General features: G+C 50.6%; 1 long non-coding RNA gene across 1 annotated transcript in view; it reads right to left on the minus strand.

Annotated features, from left to right (window-relative positions):
- LOC138567070 (uncharacterized) overlaps positions 1–13,145 on the minus strand; it is a 233,024-nt gene that overhangs the window by 76,821 nt on the left and 143,058 nt on the right. Inside the window, exon 2 of the long non-coding RNA XR_011302097.1 lies at positions 9,274–9,446. This is a non-coding gene — a long non-coding RNA (uncharacterized lncRNA). The remainder of the gene's footprint in view (positions 1–9,273; positions 9,447–13,145) is intronic.

Raw genomic sequence — 13,145 nt, forward strand, 5'->3', positions numbered from 1 at the left:
CACAATTACAGAAGTGTTGCTTTATTTTCTAGACACAATTACTACACTACACAGAAAACTCATATCAACAGGAACTACGCAGTCTCATCATTCACCCAGTGACCACTAAGGTTTAGTTCTGAGGGCGAGGGGTGTTCCGGTCTCTCGTTTGTGTTCCTGCAGTCACTCACCTGTACACTGCCAAATGTTGGCATTGCCACTTCTGGTCTGCTAGACAACCCCCCCCCCCCCACCCCCGACTACTCTCTGATTCCGTTGGAGGGAGGTTGAAGACCAAGAAGCCACGCTTCCAGGGCGCGCTTGAGCGCATCTGAAGGCCATGGCCCAGCCATGCTCTGCCTCACTTGCAATGCACTAGAAACGGCCTGCATGAAACCAACGCCGTCTCCATCAACTGTCATCTGATCCAATTACCGCTGACTCGACATGGACCACCGAGAGTGCCAGGGTAAATGTGCTTCCCTGGAACCCCACTTTGGGCGTACTATTTGTTCATGTCTTTTCTATGCCTGCCCTTCCTTCCATCTCAACTACTCCCCCTCTCCCCCTCCCCCCCCCAAAATTAACAGGCTAGTTTAGCCCTGACGAGATCCCGATACGCCACTGTTTGGACCGGGCTCAGACCACTACGGCGGTGGTGTGCGCGGTGTGAAGGAACCTTACCACTGCTCTCTTGGCTCCCCTTTCGGGGATCTTGCTTGTTTGGAGCTGGGGGCGATAATTGGATAATACCCACAAGGCACCGGCAAACACATGCACCTACACATGGATAATTCCACACGTGCAGGTAAACAAACACGCATAGGCTCTCACTGAACAGCCTGCTGGTGGGCGGCTGTGTTCACACCCACTGGTAGTTCAGCTTTGCAAGCATTTCTCAGGGCGGAGGAGGGCATCACTTCTGCAGAACCCTAGAGAAACCCACCCAGGGCCCAACCCCTCCTCACCCGGGCCCAGCCTCCGCCACACTTCTCTCCTGTAAGTGAATTTGCTTGAGATCACTAGCGGTGCACCCCAAGTGGTGTGGGTGCTATTACTCGCGGACTGCTGCCTCACCGCCCCACCCCCCGTGGATCACACGTGCCAGTCCTTATTTTTAGCCAAAGCTTCAAGGTCTCAGGAGCGTTTCCATGAAACGAGCAGCAGATCACCTCTGCCAGAGACAGAAAGATGCACAAACTCAAACAGGGTGACAGTGGCGGAGCCAGGATTCAGACACTGAGCTCCTCCAGCTGACAGCACCTTAACACTGTTTTACACTGCATACACTGCTGCAGATAAGGGCCTGTTGTACGATTCCATCCTACATGGCAACATGAACCCGTTCCATTCAGGAGACGCTAGTCCAGTCCGGGATTTAATATTGCATTCTGGGACCTGTAGTCCGAGATTTCCCCACTATAAACCCAGGACTGCAAGTCCGAGAAGGAAGCGTTTAAACCAGGACTGCACTTATGTCTCCCGAATGGAATGAAATAATGTTGCCATGAATGTACCATCAAGAGCAACAGAGCACAGTACACAGTAAGGGACTCCCTACCAATTCGAGAGTGTCAGGAAAAATGTACAGAATGATTTTACTTCATGTTTTACCCAGTAAACCTCATTGGGAGTTGGGACCGCTTACGTACCTTACTCACCCGATGCATGAACATGCCGGCACACAGTAAATTCCATGGAAATAAGTAGGAATAACAGGTGAATTTTCCGGACTCCTCGCAATGTTATGCTCATTTATGGGGTGGAGGCAGTGCTGGAAATGGACAAAATGTACTGGTGGAACTCCCCCCCACTCCTCTGCGTGCGTGGGGGAGGGCTGGATTGTCAGTGGTGTGGGCTGGAGTGAAGAGCGCAGCTAAGTGTCGAATGATGTGCGTGCACTGAATATAGGATGCTGGCTGCTTTGCATATAAACAAAGTGCATTCTGGGAACATAAGAATGGCAACCAATTTATCAAATATGCCTGTGCCAGTAATTCAAACGTGCATTCCTTCTGAGCATGCAATGCACGCACAGTATGGTGCGCATTTTCTCTGTCAGAACAGTCACCCGACAGTAAAATGTGTGCAAAGCAGAGACACATAAACCGTTTTGGACAGTTTCATTGTTTACGTTTGGGCGGTTGCGCAAAAGCCGACTTTCAGAACTGCGCTGGCCCTGCTGCACGCACTGAGATGTGTCGTTCACAGTCAGGGGTAGCAAGCTTTCTCGGCTTGGGCTTTGGGGCGCGCTCCGGCCAAACAGTTCTTGCCATGGGCGTAATTTTAGGGGGGGGACAAGGGTGATTGTCCGATGCAATTTTTGTGACACACCATTTTGTCCCATTCGTTTGGCAGGGGCCCCTTTCATTTAGATGTCATGTCCACCCCCAACATTTTCAGCAAAGTTACTCCACTGGTTCTTGACGAAGCGCAGCTCGTCTTGTTTCCGCCCAATTCCTCCACCTGGGGGAGGTACACCTGATATAATCAGCAAGAAACTGTATGGATCCACCGAGGGGCGTATTTCCCCGCAAATGGAGGAGTGGCCCAGCACATTCCCTACACTTCTATTAACAAAAAGGTGTTGTTGACTAGCATCCCAAAGCACGCCCCATTCCCAAGCACAGGGTGCACATTAGCAAGCCTAAGCAAATGAGTCTGCTGCGCCTGTTTGGGACAGGCTCAATGTTCTGAAGGGTCCTTACTCACCCCTCTGTGCTCCCTCTTTTCCATGGGCAGGACTGGTCCGAACAGCTGCAGCCATGCATTCAGTTCCCTTCCTTCCACAGCGGTCGAAATGCATTTTCATCATTTCAAAATATTCCAAACATTAAAATAAAATGACCACACGCAATAAAACCTTTCCTGAATGCAGTTCTCCTGTTTTACTGCATATTTTGTGTGTGTGTACTGTTCTAGCGGCCGTACACTTACAACGGCTTCTGGACCTGAGGAATACGGTATCAGGTAATATTATCCCCACCAATTATATCGCCATATATATTGTCGTGGGGTAAGGCCATAAGCAATATTATTCACAGGGATAATTTATGGGGTTATTGGGACCGGGGTTTGCGGGGGAGTCGCCGGCGCCATCAAAAAAATGATAGGGTGCAAGGGTGTCCCAGCAGGTTCCATGGCTTAATATTGCTGCAAAAATATGACGATATTCTTGCATGGCGATATTTTTGCAGGGATATTAACACATGGAACCAGGAATACTTCATGCAGCAACTCTATTACCACATGTGCATTATTTCAGATAAACCGGCGAACTCGTAATGAGGCCCTGAGTGGGGAGCCCGCTGGCCAACATTACTCTCTTGATAAAGCAGGTGGACGAAGTGTGAAGTATTGGAACGATGTTGCCCCTGCCCCGCCCCTTTTCTGCTCCTTCCACTCCCCACACTCAACGTTCAAAAATGTAAGGGAGCCTTGTACCATTTAGCTCCTGCTCACTTTGAATTCAGGATGGAGCAGGTGCTGGCAGCGAGGGAAGATGGCCTTACATTAGGGTTAGCCAAACCCTCTTCTTGAGTTACCAATACATTTAGCAAACGCATATTCAGAAACTGGAAACATGAAATGAAAGACAACAAAGACGCTACACAAAGCTTTGGGTTGAATAATGCTACAACTTTACGTATTGCTGAGAGGGCCAACTGATCGGTGAAAGCACCCTCGCGGTCCTCCCGTTTGAAACTAACCCCAGCAGGTGCACTTTAAGATTTGGGAAAGGAGGCCTGGGACCCTCCGCAGCAGGATTTCCCTCCCTGCCTAGCCATGCTGGTCGTTCCCTCTGCTGACGCGACATTGTTGGTCCCATCTCTTGCACCTGACCTCTAAAGGGAACGTTAAACCTCTCTGCAAATCCATTCGGTCTTGGTATCTCGGCAGATTTACTAGAGTTGGGAGCTGCCCCTATGCAAACTGCAGGGCCGCCATTGCTTCTTCTGCTACTTCCACACTGGCCTGCCCCTGCCCCTCTGGGGAGGGTGAAAGACTCCTTTGTGATCCCAACCAGAGGTGCTGGCATCCCACCGAGTCTCCCTCCCCGTGGTTTCCTGCCCGTCCCCTCACAGCACGGTCGTCTTCACTTGCCAAGTGTCTCCCAGAAACACACCCCAGATTCAAACTTCCAACACATCTCCTTCTTCCTAAAACCCTCTCCATTATCCTGCTCACCTCTGCCCCTGGTGGCTGGATAGAAAGGGCCCTGCGTGCCATCTGGCCACTGCCTCCTGCCGCATTGTGCATCGTATTCCTCCGGGTGTTGATCAAAAAAACACCACCATCATTTCCATGCCTCTTGTTCATGTGTCGTATCACCACTGTGTCATAGTCTATGCTTGGGCCTGATTATGGGCTATGTGTTGTTGTGAGTGATGTCACTGCCAGAGAATGTGGAGTGTTGGTGGATGTTTGTAGTGCTGGGTTCCACGGGAGTCAGTTGGACCTAATGAGCTGGGCTGGGTGGATGTCCCAGTGTTTTCTCTACTGTATAACTACAGAGAATAAACGTACGTGTAAACTTACCTTCTGGTTACTGGCGCTGTGTGGAAGGTGATCCAGTTTACATCACACTGCTTGATGCCCCCTCAGCTCTCTCATGAGCTAAGGTGCCGCTTCCCACAGAATGGTTGTCACGACCACCAGAACCGACCTCCAGTTCTCCATTGGGCATGTCAAAGCAGGCCGAGGAGGATTCTTCTCGCGGCCAAACCACGTTTCACACTTAGATAATTCTCCTCTCTTCTCCTCCTGGTAGCTACAAGAACATGTTAAAACATGTAATCATCACTACCTTGTGCATGAGCTCTGTCAACACATAGCTGACATGGTTTACCTCCTCCTCTGCTGAACGAGCACATGTAGACAGGGTTGCCGAGTACGCACCCTCCCCCGCCCCCCTGGGAAAAGCAATCTGGGCCAAGTATCCCTGGTTGGGTATCTCATTTAAAGAACGCTTCTGTCGACTGTGTGGTTCACATATTGAAACAGTAAGTCACATTTGAACATTTCGTCCTAATCGGAGTCAGTACTACATCAAGGCGTACATACATTTCAGACTCTATGAAAGCGTCCACTTCTGCAGCCTAGTCTTTGCAGCTGAGTCGTATGTAGTTGTCTCTGCCGCTTATCACCTTTGGCTATGGGTAAACCCCATGCTGGAGGAAAAAATGTGTCTGTTGGCTCTAACTAGCTGTAATAAGGGGACGACTTGAAGTTAATTATGCCTCTGCCGATGAAATGGATGGTTGAAAAAATATTTTTAACTGCAATGTTTAGTATTTTTACATATGTTTTTTCTTTGTTTTATCTTCTGTAAATTCGTTTTTATTTTCTTTTTTCCTTTTTTTTCTCTAGAGGTCCTTTTATTTTTAAATTGTATAGTAAATGTATTCTTTTTAACTCTGGTAGTGCAAAAAGTAAAATAACAATTAAAAAATGTCCCTTTACCTACAATGGCACCTCCCTAAAATCTGGCCAGCGGCACCGCCTGGGAAATTGCACAGTGGTCTCTCCTGCATGTAGGCCTCCATCTTGATGCATTGCTAGGGAAAAAATAACATACGAGTACGGGTAGTATAGCTCAGTGACAACACGCTCGTCTTCAAAGCAAGACGATGCAGAGCAAAGATGGTTTGAATCCTAGGTCCGCGCTTAGAGACCTCTTCGGTATTAAGCGTGTTATAAAAAAAATGATTACATTTCTAGTTATACCTCACTTGGCCGCCTCAGTGGTAGTGACCCCTGTCCCAGCTTGCCAGTGTCCATTGCGGGTGCTGTCCTCTATTTGTCGAATGCCCTCCTTGGTGCAGCTGTTTTAAAGGTGAACTTTACTGGCCAGCAGCTGTCGTATCCGCTGCAATTCTTGCGGCAACTGGGTTTCTCTTGCCACTGAATCCATCTCGATCCCTTGGAAAGTCGAAACCACTGCAGGGCCCTTGCATCTGCTCCTGTACTAACAGGAAGCCAGGTCCACGGCCGGCATATGCCATTCCCTCAACATGTGCTCACCTTCTCCTTACATCCCACTCCTCTGTCCTAAAGGAGATCATCCAAAGAGAGCAGCACATTCCCAGAACTGGCCATCATCTTAATGCCTACTCTATGAAAACACCCAGACTCGCTGTAAGTGGAAAAGGTTGCGATAATGTGACAGGCCAAAGCTTGCAAAGATCGCTAACCTGCCTCCTTGGCCTTACAGACTTACCAAACCATTATCATATATAATATTAAACCCCCATCCCCATTCCATTCCCTCCTTTCAATATTCCTTTGCCCTTCAACTCGCCACCATCTTTCCCAACTTTATCTGTCCTCTTCCGAAGCCAAAACCCTTCCCTCTTCACTCCTCGTACCCTTTCTTGCAACCCTGGGCTAGCCTGTCCACGTGAACAGCACTACCAACCCTTTTTATCACAATAATATCCAGCAACCATCTTTTAACCAGCCTAGAGTGCTTTGCACTCTATCCAAAATATAGCTTGCTGGCTGCCTGTGCCGCACCCAAATATCCCTTGTGGGGGATGTATTCCACGTACCTCCCAAGACCCCACTTTCGTCCACCATACTCCAAGGACATGGCAACTTGTGAATTCTCAGATGGATTTCCTGGACTCAACATGGGCTATGGAATGCTTTGAGGGACAGGACAAGTACCTAGCATATACATCTATGGAGAAGGGAGCAAAGAAAGAGTGGATGAAAGAGGGAGAGAGGGGGGGGACCTAGGGTGAGAGTAAAAGCGAGAGACGGGGACACAGGGACAGAGAGAGCTAGAACATATATAATGAATTGTATTATAGTTAACCTGCAAGCTTTGTCAATACCTGTATCTCCAGGAGTCATGCCGATAACGCATAATTTAGCTGACCATAGAGAGAGGGGAAACCAAAGAGAAAAGGAGGGAGGCATAGCTAAAGGACAGGATGAACAGGGGGGAAGGAGACAAGCGAGAGGGAGGGGTAAAGTAGAGAGAGGCAGGGGGAGAGGAAGGGGGAGGAGACGGAGTGAAAGGGAGGAGAGCACGGAATGGGATGATAGCGAGGGGAGGAAGAGGGAAGGAGGGAAAGAGATAAGGGATACAGAGAGGTGGGTGGCAAGGGCGATGTGGGGCCTGAAGGAAGGGAGAGACGGGGAGAAGGAGAGGATGGGCGGGGGGGCGATGGAGAGAAAGGAAGGGATGGGGGACAGAAAAAGAGAGGGGGAACAGATGGAGGGATGGATGGAGAGAGAAAGGAAAGAGAGACTAGGCAAGTGAACAAGTCAAGGACATTTGGGGAGTCCCGCTGCTTCCATTCAGGAATCCATCCTTTAAAGGTAAATCCCCTACCCCACCTAGCCATGCATCTCCTCTGTCTGGATTTACCAAGCACTCAATAGCACAGTTTGAACAGTCTTTTGCCATATGTCTTCGGTGAAATGAGCATTGGCAAAGCCAACAATAGTGGATTTGTAAATGTAGAGGGTACGTCCTAGATGACAAAATGCTTATCCTATACATTTTCAAAGCCAGGCCTATTGGCTTTGTCAACGCTTGGCATAGCACATCTGCCATTGAAGAGAAACCTCAATGCTACATAAGGTCTGAGAGATAGCCAAGCTTCTCTTCCACGCTGCACATCTATATGTGTTTTGTCACAGATGGCCTCAAGAACACACCATCTCTCCAGGATAGTTCAAGGGTTTTTATTAGAAGAATTGTGAAGGGGCTCACTAAGGACAGCCCCTCTCTTACTTGTCTGCTGTGGCCAGTTCCCTTCCTAGTCCAGGCATCTCTCAACCCCAAGATGGTCTCTAGAGACCGGTAACCCTGACTCAGTCTAATATTCTGTCTGCCTGCTAGTGATGGCCTAAGGGCAAACACCCTTTCTAACTACATCCCGCAGGGAACAATATAGGCAAATCCTAACCCAAGTCCCACAATATATTGTGTACAATAAGCGGGGCCTTCCAGACACACAGACCCCACTCTGTCCTTTCCTTTCATGCACTTGTCCTCCTCACCCTGATGCTCTTCCTTTCCTAACCCTTCCTTCTATTCTCCTTCCCTTCTTCCTCCCACTCTCCATTCTCTCTCCCTTTCTCGCTCCCCCTTCTATCCCTCTAATGTTCCCCCACTACGCCTATTATCCTCTGCTACTCTCCCCTCTCCACAACACTGCTACTCTCCCCTCCCCACACCACCAATACCCTCCCCACACTACTACCCCTCTCCCCTCCCCACACCACCAATACCCTCCCCACACTACTACCACTCTCCCCTCCCCACACCACCAATACCCTCCCGACACTACTACCCCTCTCCCCTCCCCACGCCACCAATACCCTCCCGACACTACTACCCCTCTCCACTCCCCACACCACCAATACCCTCCCCACGCTACTACCCCTCTCCCCTCTCCACTCCACTACTATGTCCAGCCACATCTTCTCTCACAGCTACTCTCCTCTCACTTCCCCAATCACCTTCTCATTCACGCCTTACTCTCCCGCTGTTAATCCCAATCACACACCTTGCATGCACACTTACACCAAAGTAACATTTTCTCCCACCAGCCAATACCTCAACGTGCACACTCCTTCAGCAATCCTCCTGCACGGTCTCTCTTCTGCACTGTCCTTCCTCATCTTGGTCTCTTGGTCCTCCTTCTCTTCCATTGACCTCACCCAAATATCCCACACCTATGGGGCTCAAATGGGAATGGGGATCTACCGGCACCCACGAAAGGGCAATTACCAGGTCCGACAGGCCCGGAATACCCCGGTAATTGCCCATTCGCGGGTGCTGAATTTCCTTGCCGTAGAGAGGTAGCCTTGCCGGTTTTGCCAGCAAGGCTACCTCCAACCTCGTAATGAGGCCCAATGTTTCTTAAGTCCCACCCCTTTCTCATACGTGGGTCAATCATTGTCGAAGTTTGTGTGCAAGTTTCCCTTCATTTTTGTGATGCCAGATTAGCAGGGGGACTGCTCTGCTGCACCATTGTAAGTAAAAGTACTATTCTGGTGGTTGTGTTGCATGTGCTGAGATTGCTGATATATTTTTGTTATGTTATGCTAAAGGATACCATGCCCTATCACCACCAGAATGGTCCCCTGGCATTCTAGCGGATCTGAAAAGCAAGAGGGTAGGGTAAGTTAGTAGGACTGAGTGGGAGCTTCAGTTTGGTTTGCACCGTTCACTGAGCGTAGCTGTGATTTTTCAGTTGGTAGTTGTCATGTGCTGTTGTTACGAGCCTATGTGTGGTTTGTTTCGTTGCTGCGGCAAACGCTCTGCATACTCACTGATTCTGGAGCCGTTTTCCTTGTGCTGACCGATGCCATGTAGGGTATTTGCTTTTCTGGTCTGTGGTCTAGATTGCTCGCAGGCGCAGCAGATCTCCAGTGTCTCTCTCCTGGGCAGGCAGCCTGTTCTTCACCCGCTATGCATGCTGGGAACTGTAGTTTGCTAAGAGAAACTGAAACAGAATGGCCAGCATTGTGAAGTACAGGTATGGGGCAAGAAAAGGTGATGCTCCTTTCATGTAAGAAGACACAAGTAGAAGGGACAAAAAGTGGGCCCTCCCAACGCCCACATGTTATTTATTTAATTGTTTTTTTTTTATAACATGCTTAATATCGGAGTGTGGGTAATAAGCCCGGATCCGGGATGCGAACCTCTGTTGCTCTGCATTGTCTTGCTTCCAAGACCGGGTGCTCTGCATTGTCTTGCTTCCAAGACCAGCACGTTCCCCCTTTGCTATCCTCCGGTTCCAGGACTGGTGCTGGTGAAAGCCCTGGTAGGCCTCCCACGCCAGGCTGAGGGGGGTCCCCCTCCACTCTTGACAGGGCAGGACTCTGACCCTCTCCGCGTTTTAGTATGTGCGCCCAGTCCCTCTCATGCATGTCCCAGAAATGAGCCAGGTCTCACTTGGAAATCCGTGAAGTTGTGTTTGGATTAGGCGCAGCTTCTTGCCATGCAGGACACATTGCAAGTGGTTGAATGGGGAGAGGTGAGTGCCAGGGGGTTTGAGTGCTGAATATACACATGCTCATTTAGCAGCCATAGACAAATAAAGGTCATACTCCAGTAACGACAGTAAAAGATAATGTTCTGATTACTTACCGGTAATCTTCATTACTCCTAGTCCTACTCTTCCTCGTCACAGTACTTACCTCATGAGGCACCCGCCTCCGACACAGGACCTTCTTCTATTTCTTCTTATTTCTATAACTCCTCCCCCACACCCACGTCACTTAGTTTCATATTACCAAGCCGTAGCATGGGACCTTCCCCGCAGGGAGGGTGAGGAGGGTCGTCAGTACTGTGACGAGGAAGAGTAGGACTAGGAGTAATGAAGATTACCGGTAAGTAATCAGAACATTACCTCCACGTCCACTCTTCCTCGTCCCAGTACTTACCTCATGAGGTATACCAAAGCAACAAACGGGGAAAAAGGTCCCAATGAGACAAGAGTCAAAACAGTGCAGAAACACACACCTTTAATAACTCCAATATTACATCCCCACAGACAAAACTCCAACCCCGAAGGAACCAACCCCCGAGTGGGAGACATTCAACCTATAGTGGTTGATGAAGGTGCTCTAATCAGCCCAAGTGGCAGCTCTACATATCTCCTGTAGAGAAACCCCCCTAGCATCGGCCCATGAGGCCGCCAAACCTCTGGTGGACCGCCCCTGAACGTGCGCAGGCACAGGCAGGCCCGAAGCCACATAGGCCATGGAGACCACAAGACGGATCCATCGGCTAATGGACACTACAGATGCCTTACGCCCAGCCCCAGCCGGGCCAAAAGTAATCAGAAGACTGTCAGAGCGGCGGAAAGGGGCAGTTCTAGCCAAGTACTCCAACACCGCCCGCCGCACATCAATGCTATGCCAAGCCACTTCTTCTGGCGTTTGCGGATTTTGAAAAAAAAGGCAGGGAGAACCAGATCCTGAAAGGTGTGAAAACGAGAAACAACTTTAGGGAGAAACTTCGGATCACACCTCAGCACCACCGAGTCTGGCAGAACCCTCAAGAAAGGGGGGTGACATAACAGAGCCCCAATCTCCCCAAGCCTACGGGCAGAAGTTATGGCAATCAGAAAAGCAGTCTTCAGCGTCAGATGTTTCATATCAATTTCGGAAATGGGCTCAAAAGGAGGCCCTTGAAGAAACTTTAAGACAAGAGGGAGATCCCAAGGAGGAAGCCCCTTATAAGTACAAGGACGGGAAGAAGAAAAACCCCTGAGCAACTTCCCCACCAACACCTCCCCATCCAAGTGCCCATCAGAGTCCCCCAAAAGGAATTTTATGGAGGCCCACTGAGAGCGAAGCGTGGAAACCGCCAGGCCCTTGTCAAACCCATCCCGGAGGAATTGAAGGATAGCGGGGAGGCCAGAACGCAGGGGTGGAATCCCAGACCGCCCACACCAGTCCCGGAAATGGCTCCAATGTCTGCCGTAAGCCTTCAGAGTGGAAGGTCTAAGAGCATTCATTATGGAATCCACCACAGGACCAGAAAACCCCTGAGATATCAGCCTAGCCCGTGCAATATCCACACTGCCCATTGTATCTGGCGGACCCCCAACCGTAGCTCCCCCAGAAGGGGACAAGGCCACTTCGGAACCAGCCAAGGCTCCTGGCACCGAAGCTCCAACAGAGAGGGGAACCAACTCCGGCGGGGCCAGTACGGAGCGAACAACAATACAGTCACCCTGGATATTCTGATGCGCTGAACCACCCGAGGCAGAAGAGGAATAGGTGGAAAAGCATAAAGGAGACCCTGAGGCCACTGCACAGAGAGGGCGTCCACCCCCCACGCACCCTCTGTCTGAGAACGAGAGCAGAAGAGGGGAACTTTTGCTGAGGCTGGAGACGCAAACAGGTCCAGAATAGGGGTCCCGAACCTGACACAGATCTCTGCAAAAACCTGGGTCGAGAGGACCAGTTCCACCGAGGAGGGAAACCGGCGGCTGAGTAGATCCGCCCGAACATTGTCCACCCCCCTGATATGTGAAGCCACCAGGGACACCAGATGTGATTCCCCCCAAGCACCTATCTGAGCTGCCAGGGCATTCAAGGAGCGGCCGGAACCCCCTTGGCGGTTGACGTAAGCCAAAGCTGTCGTATTGTCCGTCCGGACCAAAACTGCCCGGCCCATCAGCAACCTCCTGAAGTACACCAGAGCCCGGAGAATGGCACACAACTCTCGCCAATTGGATGTCCGATGGCTCTCTTCCGGATCCCACAACCCCTGAGCAGAGAGAACTCCCAACGTAGCTCCCCAGCCCCTTCCACTGGCGTCGGTAGTAAGTGTGGTCACCGGAGGAATGATCAGGGACACCCCAGCCCGTAGTTTCGGAACCCTCAACCACCACTGCAGGGAGACCCGCAGCGCCAGAGACACCGGAATCAAAGCCTCGAAAGCTTGAGATGAAGGGAGCCAGTGGGAGAGAAGGTAGGACACCAGGGGGCGTAGATGAAGACGGGCCCAGGGAACTAGAAACACGCAAGAAGCCATGTGCCCCTGCAATTTCAGCAATAGGCGGGCCGGGACATACTGCCTCCCGAGAACCCTGCCCAGAACAGTCAGCAAGCGACGGACCCTCTCCAGGGACAGGAACACCTTCCCCATCCTGGTGCAAACCTGTGCACCAATGAAAACTAGATCCTGAGAAGCCTCCAGTTGGGATTTCTGCCAGTTGACCAGGAAACCCCAGTCCTGTAATGCCTGGCAGACCAATCGGAGATGAGAAATGACAGTCTGCCGGCAGGACGCTTTGACCAACCAATCGTCCAGGTAGGGAAATATCTGAATGCCCCGCAGATGTAAGTGCGCCACCAGGGGAGCCACCAGCTTGGTGAAAACTCTGGGGGCAGATCGCAGTCCGAACGGGAGCACCCTGAACTGAAAATGTCGGGATCCCACTGCAAAGCGGAAGAACTGCATGTGCCAGGGACGGAGAGCTACATGGTAATAAGCGTCCTGGAGATCCAGAGATGTCATCCAATCCCCCTTTATTAACATCGGAAGAATGTTCTGTAAAGTCTCCATCTTGAAGTGTTCCTTTTGGACGAAGCAGTTCAGGGCTTTGAGGTCCAGAATTAGACGGTACTTCCCCGAAGGTTTGGGGACCAGGAACACCCATGAGTAGAACCCCTGACCCTGCACA

Source organism: Ambystoma mexicanum, chromosome 2p, assembly GCF_040938575.1.
Source record: "Ambystoma mexicanum isolate Mex_15411 chromosome 2p, UKY_AmexF1_1, whole genome shotgun sequence".
Taxonomy (NCBI): domain Eukaryota; kingdom Metazoa; phylum Chordata; class Amphibia; order Caudata; family Ambystomatidae; genus Ambystoma; species Ambystoma mexicanum.